Source organism: Vombatus ursinus, unplaced genomic scaffold (genome assembly GCF_900497805.2).
Source record: "Vombatus ursinus unplaced genomic scaffold, bare-nosed wombat genome assembly UNPS02014779.1, whole genome shotgun sequence".
Lineage (NCBI taxonomy): Eukaryota > Metazoa > Chordata > Mammalia > Diprotodontia > Vombatidae > Vombatus > Vombatus ursinus.
Window position 1 is genome coordinate 36,590,034 of NW_020954557.1, and position 26,031 is coordinate 36,616,064.

Genomic DNA, 26,031 nt, shown 5'->3' on the forward strand with positions numbered 1-26,031 from the left:
TACAGATATTTATTTTAATGTAAACAACTAATTTGGGGGTTTGACTTTATGTTTTCTTTTGCCAGCCTTTTCTGATTTATGGGTCATTTCATCCCATTGACATTTACTATTATGGCTATTAGGTTGTTCATTCTAGCCATCATATCCTATTACAATCTTATGCCTATTTCCTCTATCCCATTGTTTAAAAGAAAAAAAAGAGGAATGATGTAAATGCTAGTTATTTGTACTTAGAATAGTGTGATCATTAATTTGATGATATAATGGGTAGTGCACTGAGCCTGGAGTTAGGAAGACTTGAGTTCAAATCTAGCTTTAGACACTATGCAACCTAGGGCAAGTCATTTAATTTCTGTCTGCCTCACTTTCCTCAACTGTAAACTGGGAAAAATAATAGCACCTGCCTCCTGGGGTTGTTGTGAGGATCAACTGAGATAGTATTTGTAAAGTGCTTAATACAGTGCCTGGCACATAGTAGGTGCTATTAATAAATCCTTGTTCCTTCCCTTTCCCCTTCCCCTTTTCTTTCCGCAACCTCTCTTCCTCTAAACCAAACACAAATACATTCTCATTCTTTCTGCCTCCTATAATATAATCCAACCTTCCTACTTGCTTGTGCAAAATCTTTTTAATTTACTGTAATAAAAATTATCCATTTTACATCTCAGCCCTTCCTAATTGAAGGAGGGTTTTTTGTTTTTGTTTTTGTTTTCCTTATGACTTCTCTTTCCCTAAATCTACTCTCCCTTTTAAATCTTTCTCTTCCCTTGCCAAAATCTAGTTTCTTGTTCATTGTCATTGCTGGAAAATGCTTAACAACCAACTCTTTTTTTTTTTTGGAGGGAGTGATGACTTTCTCTTTTGTACAGTATAGTTCCTTTTTTTTTTTTTTGGCTAGGCAATGGGGTTAAGTGACTTACCCAGGTAACAAGCTAGTAAGTGTTATGTGTCTGAAGCCAGATTTGAACTCAGATCCTCCTGAATTCAGAGCCTGTGCTCTATCCACTGTACCACCTAGCTGCTCCACAACCAGCTCTTAAGGGGGGAAATGTATCAGTGACACACTTCTCATTTTAATCCACAGTATTAACATTTTCTCAATTACTTTCTTAAGTCTAGACAAGCAATGAAACAGTAAACCAACCACTGATTTTGTAGCATTTGCTTATTTCTGAAATGTAAATGAAAGTTTACACTGAAAATTTAACAGTTACCTTTCTTAAGCCCTTCCAAGATGTCTTCAGCTCAGCTCTGACCTCCTTCCTTCTCATTGTCCCTTTACATGGCTCAAATAAGATTGAGGTCTATTAGATTCTCCACTCTACCACCCCACCATCTTTATGGTTGTCAAGTTTTCTGGATGTCTCATAGGCATCTCAAAATAAACATTTCCAAAACAGATTCCCCCAAAACTTTACCCTCTTTCAAATGTCTCTATTGTTGAGTGCTAGGGCATCTCCACCAGTGTCTGAGGACAGGGAGTAATTTGATCTGTTTGGCACATGCTGCTTGATGTCTCTCTTCAGGATGTCTTGGTCTTTTAGAGAAACTGGGCCTGGGTCAGAATTAGGTGTGAGTGGTGGCAGAGTCCTTACTCCACAGGAATTGCTTGCTCCCCTAATGATCACCACCATCTTTTCAGTCATCCGAGTTCACAACCTCAGGGTCATCCTTGACTTATCACTCTCACACGTCATATCCAATCCATTGCAAAATCTTGCCTCTCTTTCCACAACAACTCTCATACCTGTTCTCTACACTCAAATAGCCACCTTTATCTCAGGTCCTCATCACTTTATACCTGGCCTATTGCAAAAGTCTCCTATTTGATCTCCATGCCTCATCTCTCTCCTCTTCAATCCATCCCCTACCCAGCTGTCAAAGGGATTTTCCTAAAGAACGGCACTGCCCACATCACCCTCCTACCCAATGAACTCTACTGGTTCTCTATTATCTCTGAGATCAAATAGCAACCTTTCTTTTTGGCATTTAAAGTTCTTCCCAACCTGATTCCACCTTATCTTTTCTAGTTTCCTTGCCCATTATTCTCTTCCACATTCTCTATAATCCAGCCCCACTGGCCCATTTTCTGTTCTTTACATACTACAGTGCATCTCCTATCTCAGTGTCTTTGAATCATTCATCTCCCCCATGCATGATATGCACTCTCTCTTTACGTCTCAGCTCAAGTATCACCTTCTACATAAAACTTTTCCTCATCCTTCAGCTACTAATAGTAAGCTTCTTCCTCAAATAATTTTGTATTTATTTTGTACCTTTTATTTGCATACTTGTAAATGTACCATCCTCTGATCCTTTAGAATGAAAGCTCCTGGAGGACAGGCACTAGTTAGTTCCCTTTTGTCTTTCTATTGCCACTGCCTAGTACAAGGCATGGCACATTATTAGGCTCTTAATAGATTCTTGATTGTTTGATTGAGTTGTTTTAATGGATTTGTGACTAGTCATTCCAGTCAAATTACTTCTTTCATAGATACATTAGAAATAATAATCCTTTGAAAGTGATATTAAAAAGCCATTTTAAAAAAGACGTAATAAACACATCATCAAGGGAAAAGTATTTGGATAAGTTTCTAAGTGTGGCGGAATGGATCTAATTGTCTTCTATGATCCTTTCCCAAGCCTTATGATTCTATGGTAAGTATTTGAAATACTTATGAGAGGATTAGTGCAAAAATGAGAGTTTCTAAATGATATTTAGTGAAGGATAATTTTTAGTGAAGTATCTAATATTTAGTGAAGGATAATATTTTAGATAAAGTTTATTAATGTAGATTTCTACAAGTGAGAAATAGTGAATAGTGAATATATCGTATATAGTGGATAGTGAAAATATCTTCACTTAGTAACTTCCTATGCAACACATTTAAAATTAATCCAGGCAGAAAACTAATACAGCTTTTTAGGAGTCTGAGTGGTGCCCTAGAATTTAGGAAGTTCCCAGATTTACTAAACACAGACACAGGTGATCCAGGGAAGTAAGGAAGACACTGATTCCTGCATCACCATGTGGGTTTCCAGGATACCAAAGAATTTATAAAGTTCTTTTCCCTCATTTTAAATTCATACATTTCCCTCAAAACCTTCTTTTTTCTTAAACTTATTTTAAATGATGTTGACCACACCTTTCCAGTGTTTTATACAGATGGCATTTATTTTACACTTTTTAACTCAAATATCTATTCTTCTGTTCCCTCTATCTTCAAATATCTTTAGGAAACCAAGTGATCAAACCAAAAAAAATTAGGCAAATTGAAGACCGTCACACTCTGTTTGCTTTAAGAGACAACACATAATTTTAGCAATGCTCCTTTGGCATAATTGTCAATATCAAAAGCATAAATAAGCTCAGGCCAACCAAATACTAATTATTTTGTAATCAAATAAGATTTCCATCTGCTTCTTCAAATAAATAATCACTGACATGTAAAAGGCAGCAAGACCAAGAAATATTTAGTGCATTAATGTATGCACTACATGAGGATAAAAGAAACAAATGTTCGTGGATCAAAGAGAACTCAAAGCAATGAGTAATGTAACACTCATCTCATATTAAACAAAGATTACCATGATGAGATGCAGTGTTGTCTGCCCCACTCGATTTAGCAGCTGGAAAAAAAGTAACAGAATCAGAGAAAGAGACACACAGAGAAAGAGCTAGTGAGAGAGGTTACAATAAATAAAGAATCCCTTGGGATAGTTTCTCTACCCTTTATGTACAATCTTGGAACTGGATAGGATGCACTCAGCCCATCTCCTTTCAAGTAGGATGGTACCTAACTTCTTTTGGTTAAATAAGTGTTTGTCTTCTCAAGTATCTACAATAAATCAATAATTATTTTTGAGGATCCAATATGTAACTAGCACAATATATTCCAGGCACTGTGTTTGATAAAAAAAAGAAACACAAGATGAAAGGACTATCCCTTGCTCTTACTACCTGACCAACACCTTTTTTTCCCTCCAGCCATCTCTGTGATGACATCCTTTACAGTGCTTTTCTGATGTGATTCATTTGTGTTGTAGCTCATCATGAGCCTTTCCATTGCCATTTGTGTGTGTGTGTGTGTGTGTGTGTGTGTGTGTGGAGAGTCCCCTCATTCCTTTCCAGGTTACATTCCTGACTTTTTCTCCCATGCCCTAGAAACCTTTTCATCCTGGAAGCTCTCTCCATTTCTGGAATTCACACATTGGAAGCACCTGCTGCCCCTGCAGCCTATCCCTCTGATTGAATGCTCCTGGCACAACCTTTATTTAAGTAGGGTGCTCAGATCAGCCATGTCTTTCTCTGCCTTGCCCCTGACTGGGTACCTTTTTCTCTCCTCCCCTGCCCCCACCACCCAACTGTCCCACTTTTTCAGCTTACTTATGTTGCCTTCTCTCAGAATATAAACTCTTTGAGGGAAGGGGCTATCTTTCTTTATGTTTGTACTTTTATTCCCAGAATTTAGCACAGTACTTCACACAGTAAATACTGAGTAAATGCTTGTTGACCGACTGTGCGTATACATACGTGTATATATTCCTTTTATCTAGCCAGGCTTTGTTACCAAGTCTTGCTAGTCAACAATATTAACTGATTTTTATGCTGTGCTTTAAATGCCTTAAAGTTTACAAAGTACTTTAACTACACTATCTCAGATGATCAAAACAAAAGTACATCCAGCTCCCCAAAATTTCAAGCCCAGAAATGATCTCAAAGTGCACCAAGTGAATATGGCCGATTTGAGCATTGCATTTTCCTTAGCAACGGAAAATTGGCAAACTGATCAAATAGCCTGGAAGTGGACTCAGTGTCACAATTCCATGTGTCTGGGGAGCTTCTGGGGCTTTGCACAAGTTCCAAATACTATTCACGACGGTACAAGAAGTACTCTGCTTTTCCACTTTCCAGCAGTGACACTGTTCCCATTAGAGCCATAAAGCTTATTGTAGAAATGCCATGCCTGAAGTCTGTGTTGTGTTTCTGATGTGAATGATATGAGAAGAAGCCACCATGAGCAGGATGCTGCAAATGTTTTGTAGACAACTGAACTATTCCCAAGCTGATCCCTTTGTCCTAAGTCACAGCTTTAAGGGGCACCGGGGAGAATTTCATTTGCTGTTGTGTTTTGTTTGTACTTAGAGACGCAGGCAGATGAGTATCCTAGTTGATGTTGTAAAAAGTGGCATGAGCTCATATTAAACGCCATTAAATTCTAGACAAGGCAGGCTGTTTGCTTTTGTGGTTGTGTGGGGCACAGGAAATGGGTAAGATATCTCAGAAGGGAACTGTATATTTTCCCATGCGCACAGTAAGCAATTGCAGAGCGGAGCTTTTGTGAAAAATACAGAGTAGCTAATTTCTCTGCAGCATCCTTGAGAGCACTTCTATACGAGAGCATGGTTTATTTTCCGAGGGGTTCCCATTGTGATTGTTGCTATAAAACATTTTCCTAGACTCAAATACTGTTAGAGTCAGAAAGGTCCCTAGAGAGTATCCAATAATAGAATTCTAGCATGTGGGAACCTGAATGGAACTAAGAGATAATCTAGTCCAGTCACCTCATGTTTATAGGTGACAAGCCTGAGTCCTGGAGAGTTGAAGCCACTTGCCAAGTGCACTTGGCTATTGGCTGTGCTGGAGTTTGGGCTTAGATTTTGGGTCTCCCTCTCCAGTGTTGTCTCTGCTATGCTGCTTTAAGTCTGTTGTTATTATTAAGTTGTTTTTCAGTCGTGTCTGACTCTCCATGACCCCATTTGTGGTTTTCTTGGCAAAGATACTGGAGTGGTTTGTCATTTCTTTCTTCAGTTCATTTTACAGATGAGGAAACTGAGGCAAACAGGGTTAAGTGACTTGCCCAGGGTCACACAGCTAGTAAATATCTGAGGCCAGATTTGAACTCAGGAAGGAGTATCCCTAATTCCAGGCCTATCCATGTCTACTGTAAGATAATTGTGACTCCTTTTCAAGCTATATTATTCATAGTGTGGGAACTGGTTCACAGTAACCATCATATCCCCAATGGAGAATTCCAAAGTCGGCAAATGTGAACTTGAGGTGGATCATCTAAAATGGCAAGTGAAAGCAGATGTTAAGTTTAGAGCCTTTTGTGTGCAGCACATCCAATATTTATTAATTTGACTCAAATGGACAAATATTTATTCAGCGTCTACCATATCATAGGATCATTGATCCAAAGTTGTTAAGGACTCAGAAGCCATCTAGTGCAATACCTAGGTGTCATAGTGGAGGGCTACAGAAGGAGTCAGGAAAATCCAAGTTCCATTACTCCTTGAGACACTAGCTAAATTACCCTGGGGAAGTCATTTAATATAAGGTAACCTCGGTTTCCTCATTTATAAAATGGGGATAAAAATAGTACCTAACTCATGGTTGTTGTGAGGATCAAATGAGATAATACATATGAAATACTTTTGAAACCTTAAGACATTATGGAAATATACACTAGCTGTTTTTACATAAATGGAAGCTAGGTGGTATAGTGGATAGAGTGCCAGGCCTAGAGCCAGGAAGACTCATCTTCCTGAGTTCAAATCTGGCCTCAGACACTTACTAACTGGGGGACCCTGGGCAAGTCACTTAACCCTGTTGGCCTCAGTTTCCCCATCTGTAAAATGAGTTGTAGAAGGAAATGGCAAGACACTTCAGTACCTTTGCCAAGAAAACCCCAAATGGGGTCATGAAAAGTTGGATACAACTGAAAAATGATCGAAAATAGCAACATTTTACATATAAGGAAACTGAGGCACTCTTCTTGATGCTGAGAATATTATAAAAAAATCTTGTCAAGGAGCCCACATTCTAATCATCATATAGGAACAAATTTTATTTAGTTATATTTTTAATGCCAATCTATGCCAAACCTAAGGTTCACAATTCAGAATTACATATCGAAACTCCAAAATAATAGGTCTAGGAACTAATCTCAAATATACACATATATAACATATAGATATATATTATATTTGCATATTTATATGTACTATATGCATTTGTGTATATTATATATATCTATATTTGTATATCTAGAACACATATAATATATATGGGGGTATATTGTTGATGTTGGAGAGAAGATTCTAGTTACAGATACAATTTGGATTAGTCCCTTCCAACTCTGTGATTCTCTTACCATGGAAAAGAATACTACCAACTGCATTCTGTGCTGATAAAATTATATCTAGACTTTTGCATATTTGGGTCACCATGTTTTGAGAGCAGTATTTCCAAACTAGAATGAGCAACTTAGAAGAAATCCAAGTAATAAGGCTTTGGAAATCATGCATTTGATGAATGGATGCAATATCTGATAACACCCAACCTGGAGAAGAGAAGGCTAAGAGGGGGCAAAATTTAAAAATTATCTGAAGGGCAATTATATGGATGCAGAAATAGATCTTTTCTATTTCAACCAATAGGTCACAATAGGAACAATGGATTGAAGTTACAGAGAAATAAACTTTTAACTTAATATGGGGAAGAATTTCCTAACCATTCAAGGTACCTAACAATGGAATGAGTTCACTTAAAAGTTAGTAAACCTCCAAGCTAGATGGATGGACCACCTGCTAGTTATGCTGAGGAGGGGCTACCTTCATTTCAACTCACATTTATTAGATGAACTCTAAGGTTATTTCTAATTCTAAGATTCTGTTGATGGGCAGGATTTAATATATGATATCAATCATATTATAAAATACCATTTGGAAAAATGGCCTTGATTCATCTTTTCACAACTATAATGTTGGGAACTTTCAATAAACTCCTTCCAGCCCCACCATCTCTGATCCTGAATTTATCTTATACCTGGCTAGTTCTAGGAAATCATTTGGACATCTTTGTAGTCAACCTTTCCAAGAAGGAAAATGAGCTTTTTATACAATGAAAGACAGAGTACTGAAAAAAAAAAAAGAACAATTTACCACCACTACCCCCAACTATATTGTACTGCCATTAAGTGGAAGTGCTATTGCAGAATTTCCATGTTTCAGTATATTAGCACCTCTTCCTAAGCCCAGGGCATGGTATATGCTAGGAAGAATACATGCACAATAAGCCATATTACAATATAGTATATTTGTATATTCATGAAGGTAGAGCAGAGGACAGAGCACTGGGAAGATCTGAGTTCAAATCTGGCCTCAGACACTTCCTAGCTATGTGACCCCAAACAAGTCACTTAACTCTTTGCCTCAGTTTCCTCATCTGTAAAATGAGCTGGAGAAGGAAATAGCAACCACTCTAGCATCTTTGCCAAGAAAACCCCAAATAGGTTCATGAAGAGTTGGACACAGCAGAAAAGTGTGGAAGGAGAAAAAAAATTTTTCTTCAATATTCTACACTCTCCCTTCATCCTTCAATGTGAAACATTCAAAGCCTTCCATGCATGAGTGTGCTATGTTTTCTCCCTGCTCCAATGTGTCCTAAAATGAAGAAACACATTTTTATTTGTGTATTTGTGTGTTGGGGGGAGAGGAGAATGTAAAGGAGGATAACGTTATTCCTTTGAATAGGGTGGCTTAATAGAAATAAAGAATCAAGTTGGGTTTATTTGTAGAATGATGTGTGTGTGTGTGTGTGTGTGTGTGTGTGTGTGTGTGTGTGTGTGTGAGAGAGAGAGATAGGTGTGGGTATGTGGAGAATGGAATGTAGAGAGGGGGCACTGCTAGTCTTTTTAAAAAGGCTATGACATAGAAATAAAGCACCAAGCTGGGTATTCATTACTGAAACCCTTATAAATAATCTGGTAACACAGAGAGAGCAAGTGTTTTTGCTACCCACATCCAAATCAGACAGCAGGAAGCTAGGTAGTATTTCTTGTTAGTCTACTAAGCAAGTTCTTTAAAAATGAACTTTTGAATTGCCTCCACTGCTATCTTAATAGATAAGTTAAAAATAAGAAATGAATCAACTCCCATAACTTGATAAATATGATTGTCTTATTCAGAATATGCTGAAACAGTTAAAAGACTACCACTTTTGTATGTTAATAACTCATATTGAATTATAGTTGCATTACTGACTGAATGAAAAATGTTTTCCCCTTTATATATGTAACTAATGAAGAAATAGCAAGGCATGGATGATTACAATCCACTCTTTGCTTTATGAACTTTGAGTACTCCCAGGGAGCATCATAAATCAGATTGATGCTCCTGAGCCTTGAATTCAGCCTTTGGGTCCCAGGATGGTCAGTAATTTTTTTTAAATATGTAAGCAGACATTTCCGTCTCATCTTCTCAAAGGAGACCTAATTGCTCCTTCCTCTACGCAATATGTATTAGAGTCCGGTATGTATCTGTAACACCAGCTATTCCTGCAAGGCGGTTGGCAGAGCAGGATTTATATGTTGAGAGAAGGAGAAAGTTTGGGAGGTGATCAGGTGCCAGAGAGAACAGAGAGAAGCCCTTTTTGGTAACAGCGTGCACTGCATTTGACACAATGTGAGTGTGATGAAAAGGCAGAATCCCAGCAAGGTCAAAGAGTTTTACAAGGAGGTTTGTCTGAGGTTGTCAGCTCCTCAAAATTAGCAATTATAACACCTTTTTGGACTGAAGATTTAAAAATAATTCAGTCGTGTCTAAGGCAGTAGGCCTTTGTTATGTTTTAATTCCCACAACGGTCAAAGGTCTAAAATGAAACACCTGAGGGTAAGACCAAGTTATGGAGAGCAGCAACATGGAAGTGATACAACTAAGAAGCTGGTTAGATCTTGGGTGTGATGGTCTTCAGGCCATGGATGTAGAAGAAAGGGGATCAGTTGTGGTTTTGCAAAGATTTGACACATATAGCTTCATTAGTTTTTTTGTCCCTCCTAATCAATATGTGAGATAGCTGGGATCCCACTTCCTCTATACCAGGACACCTTGATGATCCAGGCAATGACCTTGGGTTTTATAGGAAAGAGGCAGGTTCTTGTTCAGGTATTTCTGACCAGTTCCTATCTCTGATGTCATGGGTAGGAATTAACCAGTGAGGGACTACATAGAAGTTTCTGGAAAAGTCATGGGGCTGAGTAGAGGGGTAGCATCTATTAGGTAAGAGGAGGTAGTATATATGAAGGAGAGGCCATAAACAAGACTTCTGGACCTCAGAGAGATTTAAAAAGAAAAGAGGAAAGGAAAGGAGAGCAGATAGGAAAGGAAAAGGGAAAGGAAATCAGAAAAATTTCTTGGCCTTTCATATCAAATGTAAGTTCACAATACTTTGGAGATATGTATGATAAATGGAATTCAGAACAAAATTTAAAAATTGGATATAATTAAACATCATTAATTTGAGCTAATTAGGAGGTTAATCAGTGAAAAATCTCAATTAAAATATCTTAAATAGAAGTATTTTCCTTTATTACTTTCCAGTACAGAACTTGTCTGTTCCTGCTCAGCACCTTGTGTGAGGTAGATGCTCCATAAAAATTTGTTGAGTGAACTTAATGAATGAAATTTTCTTCTTTCTGAGAGTGGTACAAAAAATTCTTATGAAGAAGAAAAAGGGGAACTGTCTAAAGAGACAGATGTGGGTGTGCACGAAACTCACTGACAAACTAAGACTTTAAAAAGGCAGGTGAAGAAGTTGGAGTCAAGATCAAGTAATTGAGCATAAATGCAAAAGAAATTAATATAGTCCTATAAGAATTATATCAAAACACTAAAAACCAGAATGAACTCAGGCCAAAAATCAGTACCAAGGACAATCAATATGGTGTTTAAGTTCTGTTGAAGAAAACTAAAGGACCTAAGAAGGGTTCACTCTCCTTCCTGAGGCAGTTGGGATAATGGAAGACATAGAAGTAGCTGAATTCAGCTTTAATTTTCTTCTGTTTATCTTATTAAAGAAGAATACCTTTCAAATTAATCATGGAACAAAAATAGTTAGTAGGGATTGGAAATCCAAGAAAAAGTGAGGAGGTGTTCATTCAGGCAACGTGTAGTTTGCCCTCTTTGAAGAGCTTCATGGGACACTAAAACCGTCAGATTGATGAACTATTGATGGTGAGCCTTGAAGGATCTTCGAGATTGGGAGATTTGCAATAGGAATGGAGAAGGACAAATCTAGTGATGAGACTCTTCAAACTTAGGTAGCCTGATGCTCTGTCTGCAAACTTCTTATCACAATCTTTCATGCCCGAAATATCCTGCCAAACTTGATTGCTATTAACTTCTTCCCCAATACTTTACTATCTCAGTCCTCTGCACATTTGTACAAGCTGTCTGCCATATCTGCAATGAATGTCCTCTTATCCTTACCTCCCAGAATCTTTAACTTACTTTAAAGAACAGCTCAGATGTCACCTCTTCTATAAAAACTTCCATGATCTTCCCTAGTTGTTAATGGTCTCTCTCTACTTTCATACTTTGTCATTTGTGTACTTGGCATTTTCCTCAGTAGAATATAAAGTCCTTGAGGGCAGGAGCTATTTCATTTTTTCAATTTTTTTTTCTTTTTTTTCATTCTTTGTGTTCCCAGAATCTCACCCAGTGCTTTGTCCATGTGCTATGGACATGCTTGACAAATGTTTGTTGAAATGACTCCAACAGATTAGATACCCTTCCCATCCTTGTACTAACTATAATTTTATGAACTTCTCTCCAGTTTCTATCTAAATTGTTAACAAAAATGCCGAACAGAATGGGACCTGGGACAGAATTCTTGTGATTCTCATTTAGAGACCTCCTTCCTGATGTATAGAAATCCATTATTTAATACCCTTTGTGTGATATCATTTAAGTAGTTACAAAGCAACCTAACTTGATTATCACCAAGCCCACATTTTTACATCTTACACTATATACCATGAGAGACCTTGTCAAATGCTTCACTGAAATCTAGGTATGCTCTACCTGTTTCTTTGACCTACAAATAAATCTATTAATGCAGTCAAAAAAGGAAATGAGGTTAGTGTGACAAGACTTGTTATTGAATGCATACTGATTTCTAGTGATCACTGCTTTCCTTTCAAATTACTGTTATATCATTTATTTGCCTTCTGAAATCTATATTTACAGGCAAATCAACTATTCTTTAGCTGTGAACTAACAAGTATTTTCCACATTAACATTTTAGGTTACTCTACTCAAATATGCATGTAGAAAATGTAATTTGAGGATAACCATATTTATTTCCTTTTCCATCCTGTCTTTTAGATAAGCTCTCCATAGGATGAAGGAGAAGACAATAATAACATATCTGTGAATTGTGTTAAAGTACTTTTAAGCAATTCTAAAAGACCTGGAATAGAGATGGTTAACATCAATGGCTGAAATGAAACAGAATATCAGTGAATTTCAGTTATTCATGCTCTCTAACCTTCATTACCACACATAATCAATTCTGATCTGGTTATATAAACAGAATACTTATGAAGTCCTTGCAAAACTGTAAACTTTAATACTCAGGGATAGAAGCAAACTATAAATGGCATATAGAAATATAATTTCTAATGTTTTAATATCATACAGTTCAAATTTCTAAGCTTTAAGATAAGACCCATCTTCCATGATTCATCATTTAATCTGATTTTCCAACTCATTGCAAATATTTTCCAGTTGCTGCTGAGTGATTTCATAAATTGGATTTGTGATTTTAGGCCTAAGTTCTTCCAAAGAATGTGATTTTTATTAGTGAACAATAGTTTTCAAAAGACTCCAGAAAATAGACCCAAGGGGATAGGTCAAGGTGAAAATGTATAATGTATACAGATGTTAAAAGTAAAGAGTAAAGAAACACATGCACACACAAACATATACACATGTAAGTTAATAGAAGTAGCTTAGGAATTGAGTAGATTAGAGGACTAGCATTAATAAGCCCACCACTACAAATACATATATTCTTTCAGTGTGATAAAGAGATCAGAATTCTTGAAGCATACTGGAGAGTGTGAGACAAAGCACTAAATTACTGCATCAAATAATATTTCCCTGGACCTAGAAATAGACCTCTGAGCTCTCCAAGAGAGCGGACCTGATTTTGTAGATTTAGAACTGGACCTGCCTTTGTGGCTAAAGGGTAAATGAACGTTGGTGGTTATTTATCCCAGTCCTTTGATTTATTTTTATATTACTTCGCCCTAGGTCTGCCACTCTTTTGCTAGATGATCTGGGGTTACTACTTAATTTATCTGGTCCTTTATCTTTTAAAAATGGAAATATTTCCTTGGAAATAGCATTTGTTAGTGACTTAGAACTGAAAACAAGAGCAACTGTGCTGCAGAGACACTAATATAGAACAAGGCAGCATTTAAAACAGTCTTGAATATTCTTTGGGGAATCTATATTCAGAAATTAGAAATTGCCAAGACTGGAGCAGTTGAGACACCCTAGGGATACGAGGGCACAGTTACATAGATAGTCTGGAAGTAACCTTGCAAACAGCACAGCTGGCCTATCCTGCTCATTAGTACCACCTCCTGCCCAGGACAGGGCAAAGTCAAGGTAAGTCTATAGCAACCAGCATCAAGGAAGAGTCTAGAGTGAGTGAGGGACCATTCTCTTTCCAAATCTGCTGAAAATTCAAAATTCTTCTCTAATTACGTATATAATTATGTGCATCTATTATTGATGTATTTTGTTTCACCACAATAATATCCTATCCCTAAACACAGCACCTTTCCTGAAAGACAAATAAGCAAACAAGATAACAAACATTATTAAGCAAAATCATTGGATATAACAATCAAGATTGATAAAACATGTAACATTTTTCACTTACAGTTTATCATTTTTTAACAGAGAGGAAGCAAATGTGCTTTAAGATCAGTCATCTAAGATCAGCATTGGTTATTGTATTTTGTCTGAATTCTGTTGTTTTTTACTGTTGTCTTCATTTGCATTATTGTAAGCTGTTCTCCTGCTTCTAAGCTTTCTTCCCTCTGCCCCGGTTCATATAAATCATAAGAGTATAGATTTGGATCCTGAAAGGACCTTAGGAGTCATCAGATCTAATTCAATCATTTTACAGTTGAGGAAACTGAGGCTGAGAAAGGTTGAGTGACTAGTCCAGGGTCACAGAGTGTCTGAGGTGGGATTTGAACTAAGAATTCATTCCAAGTCAGTACTCTCTCCTATATTGCACTGCCTCTAGTTTTTCCCCATGTTTATCTGAATTATTCACATTCTCCAATCCCTTCAATCCTAAGACACAATGCCTTTTCATCATCATTTCATCATATTCCATAATTTGTTTAGTCAGACCCCAGTCAATCCATGGGCACCCACTTTGTTTCCAGTTTTTAACACAAAAAGCACAGCTATGCATACTTTGACACATCTAGGACCTTTCTTTCTATCACTATGTGATTTGCATAGTCTCATATAGGACTAGCTAGAGAGACTCTGTCCAGGATGCATTTATTGGGTGGCCTGGCACTTGTCTCACTTTGGGTCAGAGCCTGATGAAATAACACAGGGCAAATCTGTATTATTCTTACATTCATGGGAGAACAGAATCCCCTCTCTGGAGTGACATGAAGGAGTTGGAGGACTTGCCTGAGTTAACTAGATTTCAAGGAGCAGCCACTGCTAAAGATAATTGGTCCTACATTGTATTAATTTGGGTCTTCTCTAAGAAGACGGCTCTGAGACCCTTTCTTCATTTCTCTGTCACTGAGGAAGAATGCCCACAAGAGGAGATCCTCTTGGCCTTTGTGAAATTTCCCATATGCAAAAATGATTTTTATCGATCTCATTTTTTTTTTAGAGATACTGTTAAAAGTACTACCATATTTGGATGTTTTGCCAGCCGCATGACTGTCACACTTTAGCCAGATGGGTAGCCAACTTTTAAAAGGCTTTGTAAGGCATTAGTCTTTAGAAGTCTCCTGACATTTCAACTAGTATTTGGTTCCAAAATTATTTTCTTAAAGGTATGTGAGCAACATGGAAAACTACCATGAAAGGTTTGCTTTAGCAAATCAAACTCACATCATCTGTGATAGTTACTAGAAAAGAAACCATAAATGAAGTCTGTTTCTTGTATGTGTTTTATCTAATTTAAACATAAAGTGAGGGCTGAATCTAAAATGTCTCAAGGAAGACATTAAGCGAGTCTCTAAACAATAATGACATCTGCATTAGCACTCCTAAATTCCTCTGTCTACACTTTTATGAACAATTTGTTTTACTTGTCTGTTCCTATAATAGACTTCCCAATTAAAAGCAAATGCCGCATTTTATAGCACATAAGTTAGAAACAATCTCATTAGTTATAGGCAAAATATATATAAATAATATTGAATTTTCCTCCTAGCACTGAAAGGATAGGCAAAATGGTAGAATTCACTTGTTGGTGATCATAATCTGGACCTAACTCAGTCCAGTTTGAAGATCAGAAAACTGCCTTCACTCGTTTAGAGTAACATTCAAATTTAGCCCTTCTGAGATGCTTATAATTTTATATACACATATATGTATATATATACATAAATAGATCCATTCTTTCTTAAGTTGCTGGGTTCAGAAATTAAATGACATTATAGGGGATTTTAGATTTTTTTTTTGGAGGCAGAGTTAAGTGACTTGCCCCTGGTTACATAGCTAGTAAGTGTCTGAGGCTGGATTTGAACTTAGGTCCTTGTGACTGCAGGCCTGACTCTCCAGACAGTATGTCACTTAGCTGCCCCAGAATTTTGGATATTGAACAATGTGGAATGTGTTGTAAATGGAGTTAAAGGACCCTTAGAATCCTGTTGCCTGTGATAGCCCAGTCCAATGTGGGGGGGGGGGATTATGGCATAAGAAGTCAGAAGTTGAATGTTACAGTTAAAAGACCTAATTTCAAGCTCAAGTTTGGCTACTAACCATTTGACAGTGGCAATATAATAGGCCATGCTGGCCTGCTTGCTATTACTTATATATGATACCCCATCTCCCTTCTTCATGCCTTTAGGTGACAGTCATTGCAAAGGCACTGGTCCCTCCTCACACTTTGGAATCTTTGGTTTCCCTCAAAACTTAACTCAAGTGCCATCTTCTACATTCAACCTTCCCTGGTTCCACCAGTTGCTGGTGCCCTGCCTCTACAAATTACCTGATATGCGTTTTATATTAATGCTATATACCTTTATAAATAGACTTGGTTAGAATGTAAGCTCCTTGAGGGCAGGGACTGTTTCACTTTTCCTTTGTATCTCTAGCACTTGGCACAGTGCCTAGAATGTGGCAGGTTCTTCATAACTGATAACTGAGCAATTGATTGAGATTGGCTCTGTACTAATTAGCAGAAGGAACCTCAGACCACTTTCCCTTCTCCACAGGCTTTCTTTTGTCACCTGTAAAACTAGGTTGTCCTACATAACCTATAATTTCCATTTAATGACCTTTTAAGTGTCTTGCTCTCTCATTTCCAGCTTTAATTAGAATGATTAACTTGTTGCAGTGTGTACTTGATTGAGTTTACCTGCATTTCCATACCCTTTGAGTTCCAGATATAACACAGTGCAAAGATCCTTGCTATGTGAGATCAATGTAAGATACCCCAGGTACATCGGGCATGAGTTAGTTTCTGAAGTAAACCTGACCCCTGAAGATGCAGAACTATAGACCTACACATGGACTGAGTGAAGGGAATAGCTTCTGGGCTTCCTGATGGAAGAATCATCAGGACTAATGAATACTAATGTGTTTTATTTGGATATGATATGTCACAAATGAAATGAGTACTGGGTCAGGACTCAAAGCACCTGAGATCAAATCTCCCCTCTAATGCTTACTACCTGGGTATGTCCTGGGGTAAGTCACAACCTCCCTGGACCTCAGTTTGCCCATCAGTAAAATTATGAGTTTAGACCAGATGGTCTTTGATGTCCTGTTCACCCATGACCCTGTTATCAACTCATTGACAGAATTTGCTGATATGGAGCATTACTCCATAGTTGCTTTATCTAATATGTCAAGAGGACCTTGAGTTCTTAAAGACCATGTCAGGGGAACACAGGCTCAAAAAGCATACATGGTGGAATTTTAGTCAGTCTAACAGAGTGAAGAGAAAAAAGTTCAGGTAAAGTGGAAAAAGATATTTTGGGAGAAAGCCAGCCCTGCCAGGAAGACTGCCAAAAGAGCCCTAAGCTCTTCATGATTTTCATAGTTTCTTTACCTCTTTTACTGAACCAGATTCTATGAAAGCACTAAGTAATTTCTATATATATATATACATACATACATATATATACATATATATACATATATATGTGTGTATATATGTATATATGTATATATATATATATATATATAAATATTTGCAATGGTGCAGCATCAGGGCTGAGTAGGAGTGGGATAGGGATGCAGCAGCCATTTCCATGCACTGGTCATATAAAAACAAGTCTTTCTAATTTGGAGAGAGCGGCCTGGAAGATGTTCTTTGGTTTTGTCTTATTCTGAAGAAGGAGTGTTACAACTTTTGCTCCTAAGGGAGCCTTGAATACAACAAACAGTGATACCTTAGGCTTTGTTCTTTTTTTGTGGGAATTACCACTAGTAATGGCAAAGTGAGAAGCTATTCTGTTACCAGTGTATGGAAAAGCTGTACATCTGTGCACTCTATCTCATACGTGAACCCCCATGCCTACCTCACACTGAGGCTTATTGATAACACTTGCTGCTGAGCACTTCTCTGTTACTACTATTCAGTCGCTGCCAGTGGGGACCACACTTAAGCTACTTCTGAAAGCTGAATGGGTTGAATGTGCAAATCACTTCACAGAGTTCTTTTTGAATCATTTCTGCCTGCCATGTATGGAGAGTAATGGATGGGGAACTTCACAGAGCTCTGAGAGGGTCTGGCTTTTGGGGGTTGATTGGCTTCAGCACTTCAAGGGTAATGAGAGCCCCCAAGTGTGTACATCATGCATAGTTCTGCATTTTTAAACATTTCATAAGAAAAGAATTAATTAATCATTTTTCTGATTACTAGCTTATATTTTGGATTTGACATATCCTTTTTTAATTCTCCAGCCTCCCCTCACAGTTACCTTGCCTTGATTTTATATATATTTTGCATATACATATACATACATATGTTTATCTATCTATATGTCTGTCTGTCTGTCTGCCTGCCTTCTGGGATCTACAAAGATCAATCATTCCATCAACAAGCATTTATTAAGCATCTATTAGACGCTAGGTGCCAGGTGCTGAGGACACAGACAAAAATCAAATAGTCCCTGCCCTTAAAGAGCTTATTTTCCATCATGAGATAGAATAATACATACACACATGCATACATATACATACATACATACATTTTTATTGTTTTATGTTCATTCATGGGGTAGAACAATACATATAAGATATACATGTCTATAGATAAGAGCTCTCTCTCTCTATATTTATATTTATTTCCCTCTGTTCTTTCCTTTCTTCCTTCCTCCCTTCTTCCTTCCCTCCATCCTTTCCTTCTTCCTTCCTCTTCCTCCAATGATATCTATTGCGTCTCATCTACCCCTTTTTATCCTGTGTATCTCTTATTCACATTTTCCTATTACTCTTCTGTAGGGGTCTGCTATAGTCTTCCTTTATGTCCCTTGACATTAAATGGATACCAAGGCAGCTAGGTGGTACAGTGGATAGAGCACTGGCCCTGGATTCAAGAGGACCTGAATTCAAATCTGGCCTCAGACACGTAACACTTACTAGCTGTGTGACCCTGGGCAAGTCACTTAACCCCATTGCCTAGCCAAAAAAAAAAGAAAAAGAAAAACACATTAAATGAGTACCACTGGAGTACACATCTATCCAGTTGTTGTTTCTTGCTTTCACAACATGACTAGCTCCCTTCTTCTTTGGGCATGCATTTCTTTGATGACATCTTTTCCGTGCTCCTGGTTTGTATTTGTTTTATACTATGTGCTATGTGTTTTAGACTTCATTTTAGCCTATCTATGTGAAGGTTGCAAGTTAGAATATGATTAAGTAAGAGACAGCGTGATGCAGTGGCAAGAGAATTGGATTTATAACCAGAAGCCCTGGATTCAAATTCCAATTCTGCCTTTTACTGCCTGTGTGAATCTTGAACAAGTCACTTAATACCTAGGCCTCCAGTTTCCCCTCTATAAAGTGAAGAGGATAGACTGGATGACTTCTAAGGTCCCTTCTAGCCAGAAGCCTTTTATACTATGATTCCTTTTTTTTTTTCTAAGCATCATAGAATTTATTTAGAAACAATGTCATCAATATAATTTGTTATGGGCCAAGCTAGGGTTTTTTTTTTGTGGACTGATCTAGGAGCAGTTCATATTTTCCAAACATTTTTATAGGATACTATATTCTAAATTTCACAAATTCTTCTAAAACAATTTATTCCAAATGGAAATAAATGCTACAGTATCATAATAGTTTTATAACGCAGATGGAAGCCTACTAGGACTTGTCCTAGTGTGGGGATTCTGGTCACTGAAGCCTTAATGCTTCTTGGCAAAGATGTGATTATAAAGGGTACATGAGTTAGGGCCAGTAAATAGCCATTGTGATATAGGACCTGAGTCGTGAATTTGGAAAGTATGAACCTTGATGGAAAAAAGGTTGTTATGTAAAGATGGTAAAGAGAAACAATAAGTATTCGGGTCCAGAAGCCTACGAGTACTAGAAGCCATAAGGAAACAAAGAGATACATTCTTAGAAGTGGGAGGTAAGATCAGGTGGGAATGTTAACCCCAGAGGCTCAGTCCAGAGTGAGTGGCAGTGAATGACAGATGCAGAAGAATGTTTTTAGGCTGAGCTAAGGCAGGAGGTTTTCCTCCCCTTTGTGCTAGAAGCCAAGGTCCCTGAGGCTTTCCAGTTGACATAGGACAGGAGACTTCTAGATCCAGGTAATCCTTCTTTCTCCTTTCCCACCATGGTGATTCAGCTGAAGCCAAATGATTTGAATCTGGTCTATCATGACCAGAATTCTGTTGAAGCCAGGCTTAACTTCCTATTTTTTCTTCTTGTTTTATGGTATTTCACAAATGTAGGCCAACTGGCTAGTCCTTTGAGACAGGCAAGAGTACTTATCCAAGGCCAAATCCTCTTGTAGATGATGGGATCATCTGAACAGCCTGCTAGGATTAAAAGGCAACCTCCAAGCTCTCACAAGACTTTGTACCAATCCCGCAGCACCGTGGATGGTCCACTACCAAAGGGGCCAGTGTATGAAAGGTACAGGGTTTGAAAGGGCTGAATGCTGACCCTTCAAATATGGGAAAACGCTTTCAAGAGTTTCTCTTTCTACACTATCAATGACCAGGTCACAGTTAGACCATGATCATTTTCAAATGCAGGGTCTATACTATGATTTTAAGTTCATAAAGTGGCCTGGGAAATTTAAGGAAGGAGGAAAGAATCACTCCTGAGATGAATGAAAAGCCTGAGAGACATAGTTTCTGGATAATTAATAATCAATTTATTAATTAGGTTAACAGATAATAAATTGAGGTCAGTGGTTCTCTTGGAAATCAAAAACCACACCTGGAGGTCTCTTGAATTTTTAAAAACCTTTATAAAGGGGGTTGGCAACTTTCAGAGATCTGGTGTACAGTACTGCATTTGCTCATCTGGGTCAAAACACTCGCAAACATCAAGATTGGTTTAACTAAAATGATGGGGAAAATCAGAAGCTGCTAAATGAAAAATGAGAACTCCACAGGGTTTACCAGCAGGATAGTTCATCCATCTCTCACAAGGCAGCATTTAATTCCATCAAAAGTACAAAACTACAAGCAAAGCTTAGAGAGATGCAGGATTCTTGGCTCAGTAAGAAGGCAGATGAAATTCAGTTTTATGCTAACAGTAACAACAAAATGCTTTTATGATACCCTGAAGGCTATTTATGGGCCAGAGACCTGTGGTGCATCTCAGCTACTCAGTGCTGATGAAGCCACATTGATTAGTGATAAGGACATAATCCTAGAGAGATGAGCTGAACACTTCTATGTGTTTTCAACAGACCATCATCAATCAATGCTGAAGTCATTGACCAGTTAACCTCAGGTTGAAGTCAATCCCTCCCTAGCTGACATTCCAACTGAAGAAGAGGTTTGGAATGCCATTAGGCTCCTTTCATGTGGCAAAGCATTTGTGCTGTTCCTGACAGGTAGAAACCACCTCTTGACTGGTTAACAATGAGCTATTATAATGAATATTATAATATTATAATGAGAGGTGGGCCTTTCCTAATAAAGATCTGGGTACATGACTTTGTCTCTTGGACAAAGAGACTCATCTCAAGCCAGATCACTTCTAATTTGGAGGACAAGGGAAGGCTTCATATGCCTTTGCCAGGAAAACTCAAAACTGGGCCATGGAGAGTCAGACGTGACTTAACTGAACAACCAAAAATAGTTATCATAGTGATAAAGTTCACTGAAGAAACGTGGAAGAACCATAGATATATGAAGAAAATACAAAAGAAAGCAAAGTCTGTGGCATAAAAGGATAGTTTTTGTATTTGTGATCAGACTGTACATGTCTTTGAAGAAAGGAGTACCTGTTTATATTGGAAACTATATGTGAGAATGGGAAAGTGAGTGAGAATTGGCACCAACATTCTTTTAACTTTCTTTGCTTCATTTGTGGTCTAGTAGTGGGAAAATAGCTGTTTGTGAAGTCAGAAAGATCTAGGTTCAACTTCTTCCTCTGACACTTATTCCTTGTGGGACGATGGGCAAGTTGTTTTCAATTTCTTCACCTGTAAAATGAGGATGATAATAATACTTGTATGTTGCACTTCCAAGGCTATTGTGATACTTGGATGAGAGAACTTATGGAATGTGCTTTACAAAATTTAATGCTTTGTGTCATCACCAGTTATCATTGTGAAAACAGTGTCAGTGCCCATCAACACTCTACAATGTGCCCATTTTATATAGGTGAAAGGGTTGCTTTGCTCATCATTCACAATGTGTTTATTCCCTCCCTGGCTAATACTACATCTTAGATCTGTAGCATATTGACACAATTTGCACACAGCAGAGCTAGTTGCCCAATTTACCATTTAACAACAGGTCATTCATTAGATGCTGTCTCAATGAAATTGGTATTAATGCTGAAACTTTGCTAACTGTCCCAATTGTAAAGCTACACGTAAAAATCATTTTGAATGGTCATTTCTCTACATTATACTGTAACACAGATGAAGATGAAATGATTTTTGCAGTTGCTAAGCCCGAACTTAATTCAAGAGCTTTTGAGATATGCATTATCATGTTAGGAAAAGAGGCACATCACTTAAACCCTGATTTTCTAATGTTAATTAATTTCCTCCATTAGACAATTCTGGGTGAGATTTTGATGGCCTTAATTGTCTGATTCCAGACTACCTCTACCAATAATTTAATGAGTTAGATTTAGAGTCAGAGGACCTGGGTTCTAACTCCAGGGCTACTATAAACTATAGGATCTTGAATAAGTTTATTAACCTTCTGGGTCCTCAATTTCCCTAGCTATAAAATGATATGGATGGACTAAATGATCCTTTTAGCTTTAAATCTGTGATTTCATGATTAATTATGGAATGTTGGTTTTTGAATCACCTTGAGAAGACATATGGTGCATCCATCCTCTTGTCTCCCATGATTATTGCATTACTCCAGGAAAATTGTTTTCTATTACATTTTTAATGCTTCAAGATTCTACAGTCTTTCTGAATGATTGGTCCTAAAAATCACATAATCTTTTTAGTTAGGATATATAACTCAGTAATCCTTTGGTATTTCTTCTATTTGGTGAGAATAGAGAAAATCATTGTGTCCTTTGTTTACTGGGATCAAGATTATGTCTATATACTCTGGGTAAATTCGATATAGACTGAAAAACCATTTTAGTCCAATTCATCAAGGACACCCTTGACTCAGAATGCTGTTTCTGGTTCCCTACCAATAGCTCAGTCATAGAGAAGAACTGCAGGGAATCTGACTAACTCGTTTCATTACAATGCAATTTTCTTGCAATCATGTAGACCCACACAGCCTCCTCTTTCTTCAGACAATGTTATTTAAATTCCTTTTAGGAGTATCACAGGCTTTACTTTGTACCCCAATGGAAATGATTAGGGTTTTGTTTTTCCATTTTAATGTGGAAAAAACTTCAGCTTGGAGAAATCATAGGAAAAATCCTAAAAAAAATCCCTAAAAAACCTTCCAATAGAATCCTATAGTCCTGGGCTTCAGTTTTTTTTTCCTTTCTCAACAAACCAATAGAAAATATGACCAAGAGGAAAAAAAGAAAACAAAAGCTGTTCAGGGATCAGGATAGCAACAACAACAAAAAAAACCCCCAGCAATTTTGCAGAAAGATGTCTTTTAAAGCATCCATTTAAAGTTCCCATGGATGAAAAAAAAATGTTATTCTCTAGGCCACAGCAAACCTTTCACTTTGGATCTTTTTTGAAAATGTGAAAGCTTATAATGAAACTTTGGGTCCTAAATGATACCCTTTTGACTTGTTCAGCTGAGAAACAGATTGAAATCTCACTATTGAATCACAGAAGGAAGAGAAAAATCATTTCTTCTCCAGGCTCTGTGCTTGAATTTTGCTATGTTTTTGATCATAGTTGGGAATGATTCATTTTTTGGTAGCCATAATTCTAGTTGCCTCTGTGCTACTGAGTAGCACATTGTAATGTATATCTATACTACTGGCTCCACTCTGTGGCCAGAAGTTATACAAAGCGAATCATGGGAGCAAATATTAAAGGGTGCTTCCTTTTTTCTCTTTCATTTTCTGTTCCTTTCCCCTTCTCCTTTCCTTTTCCCTTCCTTTCCTATCTTTTCCCTTTTCTTTTTTTTGTGTATTTTTTCTTTTTTGAATTTTCTAACTAGTTAACTGGGGGAAACACTACATCTTGCCTGAAATTATAGGAGACATAGACCTTTCCTCTAGGATGGGGTTCTTAAGCCTTTTTTTTTCTTTTTTTTTTCAGTCATTGATCTCTTTGGCAGCCTGGTAAAGCCTATGATTCCCTTCCCAGAATAATGTATTTAAATACAAAAAATAAAATAGAATTGCAAAGGAAAGCAATTATATTGGAATAAAGATGTAATTTTTTTCCTATTCGAATTCATGGATCCTCTGAAATCTATTAGTTCATGTACCCCAGCTTAAGAACACCTGTACCAGAGATTGCTTGTTGGAATACAGAAAATGTTAATTGTTGATTTGTGGGTAATCACTTCATACCTTATAGTCATGCTGTGCTTAAAATCTAGAACCTTGACGTGGAAACAATTTGCCATTGAATTCACAACTTGCCTGTGAGGGAGACAGGAACAGATGTGAGGTTTTATTTCCCACCTAGTAAATTTAAGGAGGAGGTTCAGGATAGACCTCTTTTTTCTCACCTGGCTGCACTACTTTGGGACTTTTCAAACTTTTCTACCCTACCCCCTATCCCAATTGGATACCTCCCCTTCCCCTTTTTCCTTTTGTGTGTTGTTTTCCTCCATTAGATTGTAAGCTCCTTGAGGGCAGAAAGTTTTTCTTTTTTGTATTTGTATCCCCAGCACTTAGCAGAGTGCCTGGCACATAGGAGATGGAATAAATGTTTATTGACTATTCATTGCATCTGACACTTACTACTTATATGACTGTGGGCAAATCATTTAACATCCCAGGGTTTCCATTTCCTCATCTGCAAAATGAGGAGGTGAGATTAGCCTCGGGGATCCCTTCCTGTTTTAAATCTGTAATCCTATAATCTTTAGTTGATAGATAGACACTTCCTAAAACCACAATTCCTCTGGCTGTTGCTTTGTGTCTTTGCCAGAATGCAGAACAGCCTTGAATGGGCTATAGGTGCTGTACTATTCACTTATCCAGAATGGGAAGAAACCCCATTATCTACCTGGGTTGATACTTGTTTTTGTATGGGCCAGGAGAGAGGCAGAAATGTTGACAAAGGGCATGTCCAATTCTTGCTTGGAGGTGTTTGTGCTGCAGGTAAAGGGAGATTACCAATTTCTCAAGGCATCTATCTTTTGTCCTCTAAAAGCTTGAACATATCTTTATTATCATTTTTTGGATTGTATCTATAATTCCATTGTTAGAGCATACTCCTACTAAGAAAACTCTCTCTCCTAATGCAGTTGGGTACTTATTATCAAACCTATAGTTTCAGGGCCTATATCCCTTAGAGGTTAAGTGACTTGCTAAGGTATATATAGAGAGTAGGTGCCAGGACTTGAACCCAGGTCTTCTGGACCCTGAGGTCAGTTTTGTGCTTACTCTATACCACCCAGGGTTAGTTCTCCATCCGCTATACCACCTTTGCCTTTCATTTCTTTCATTTTAAAAAGCCAGATGTAAACATGCTTTACTTAACTATGCACCATCCTCTGATTTGAATTGCCGAGTTAAAACCAAAAATGTGATTCTGTGAATGTAACCATGTAGAGTTCTGTAAGTGTTGTGCCAGTGAGTTAATTCTCCTTGGTTTGGACCTGAGCAGCACTGAGTGCTTAGAGATTGAGAAAGAAATGAGCTATAACTAAGGAGAGCTCGCTCCAGATTAACCATGCTTCATGAGCTGTCAAGGCACTCTCCATAGGCTACTTTGTCACAGCCTTCAATTTACCAAGAACACAGAATCGCTTCTACAGCCTAAACTTTTCGGTAGTTTCACAAGTATATGCCCTGATATCTTTTCTCAGTGTCATCATAGCATTCTAAGGACATAGGATCATAGATTTAGAGATGAAAAGGACCTTAAAAGTCATCTAGCCTATCCTACCCCCATTTCACAGCTGAGAAAACTGAGGCCTGAAGAGGCTAAGTGAGTCAGCTAGGTAGTAAAGTGGATAGAGTGCTGGAGTCAGGAATTTAAACCCAGCCTTTGTCACTAACTAGCTGTGTGACATTGGGCAAGTCATATAACCTCAGTTTCCTCCTCTGTAAAATGGGAAAAATAATACCCACTTCTGAGGATTGAAGATAAAATGAAATAATATTTGTGAAGCACTTTGCTAACCTTAAATTCTAGTTACTTCTTCTTCTTCTTCTTCTTCTTCTTCTTCTTCTTCTTCTTCTTCTTCTTCTTCTTCT

The 26,031-nt window shown here is 37.6% G+C and overlaps 1 protein-coding gene and 1 non-coding gene across 3 annotated transcripts in view; one reads left to right on the forward strand and one right to left on the reverse strand.

The window, feature by feature from the left end:
* CCDC141 (coiled-coil domain containing 141) overlaps window positions 1-26,031 on the forward strand; it is a 276,321-nt gene that overhangs the window by 88,895 nt on the left and 161,395 nt on the right. The gene's annotated exons all lie outside the window — the stretch shown is intronic.
* Window positions 20,145-20,278, reverse strand: LOC114045991. Its single transcript, XR_003569454.1, has one exon. It is a non-coding gene; the product is annotated as a small nucleolar RNA SNORA71 (small nucleolar RNA).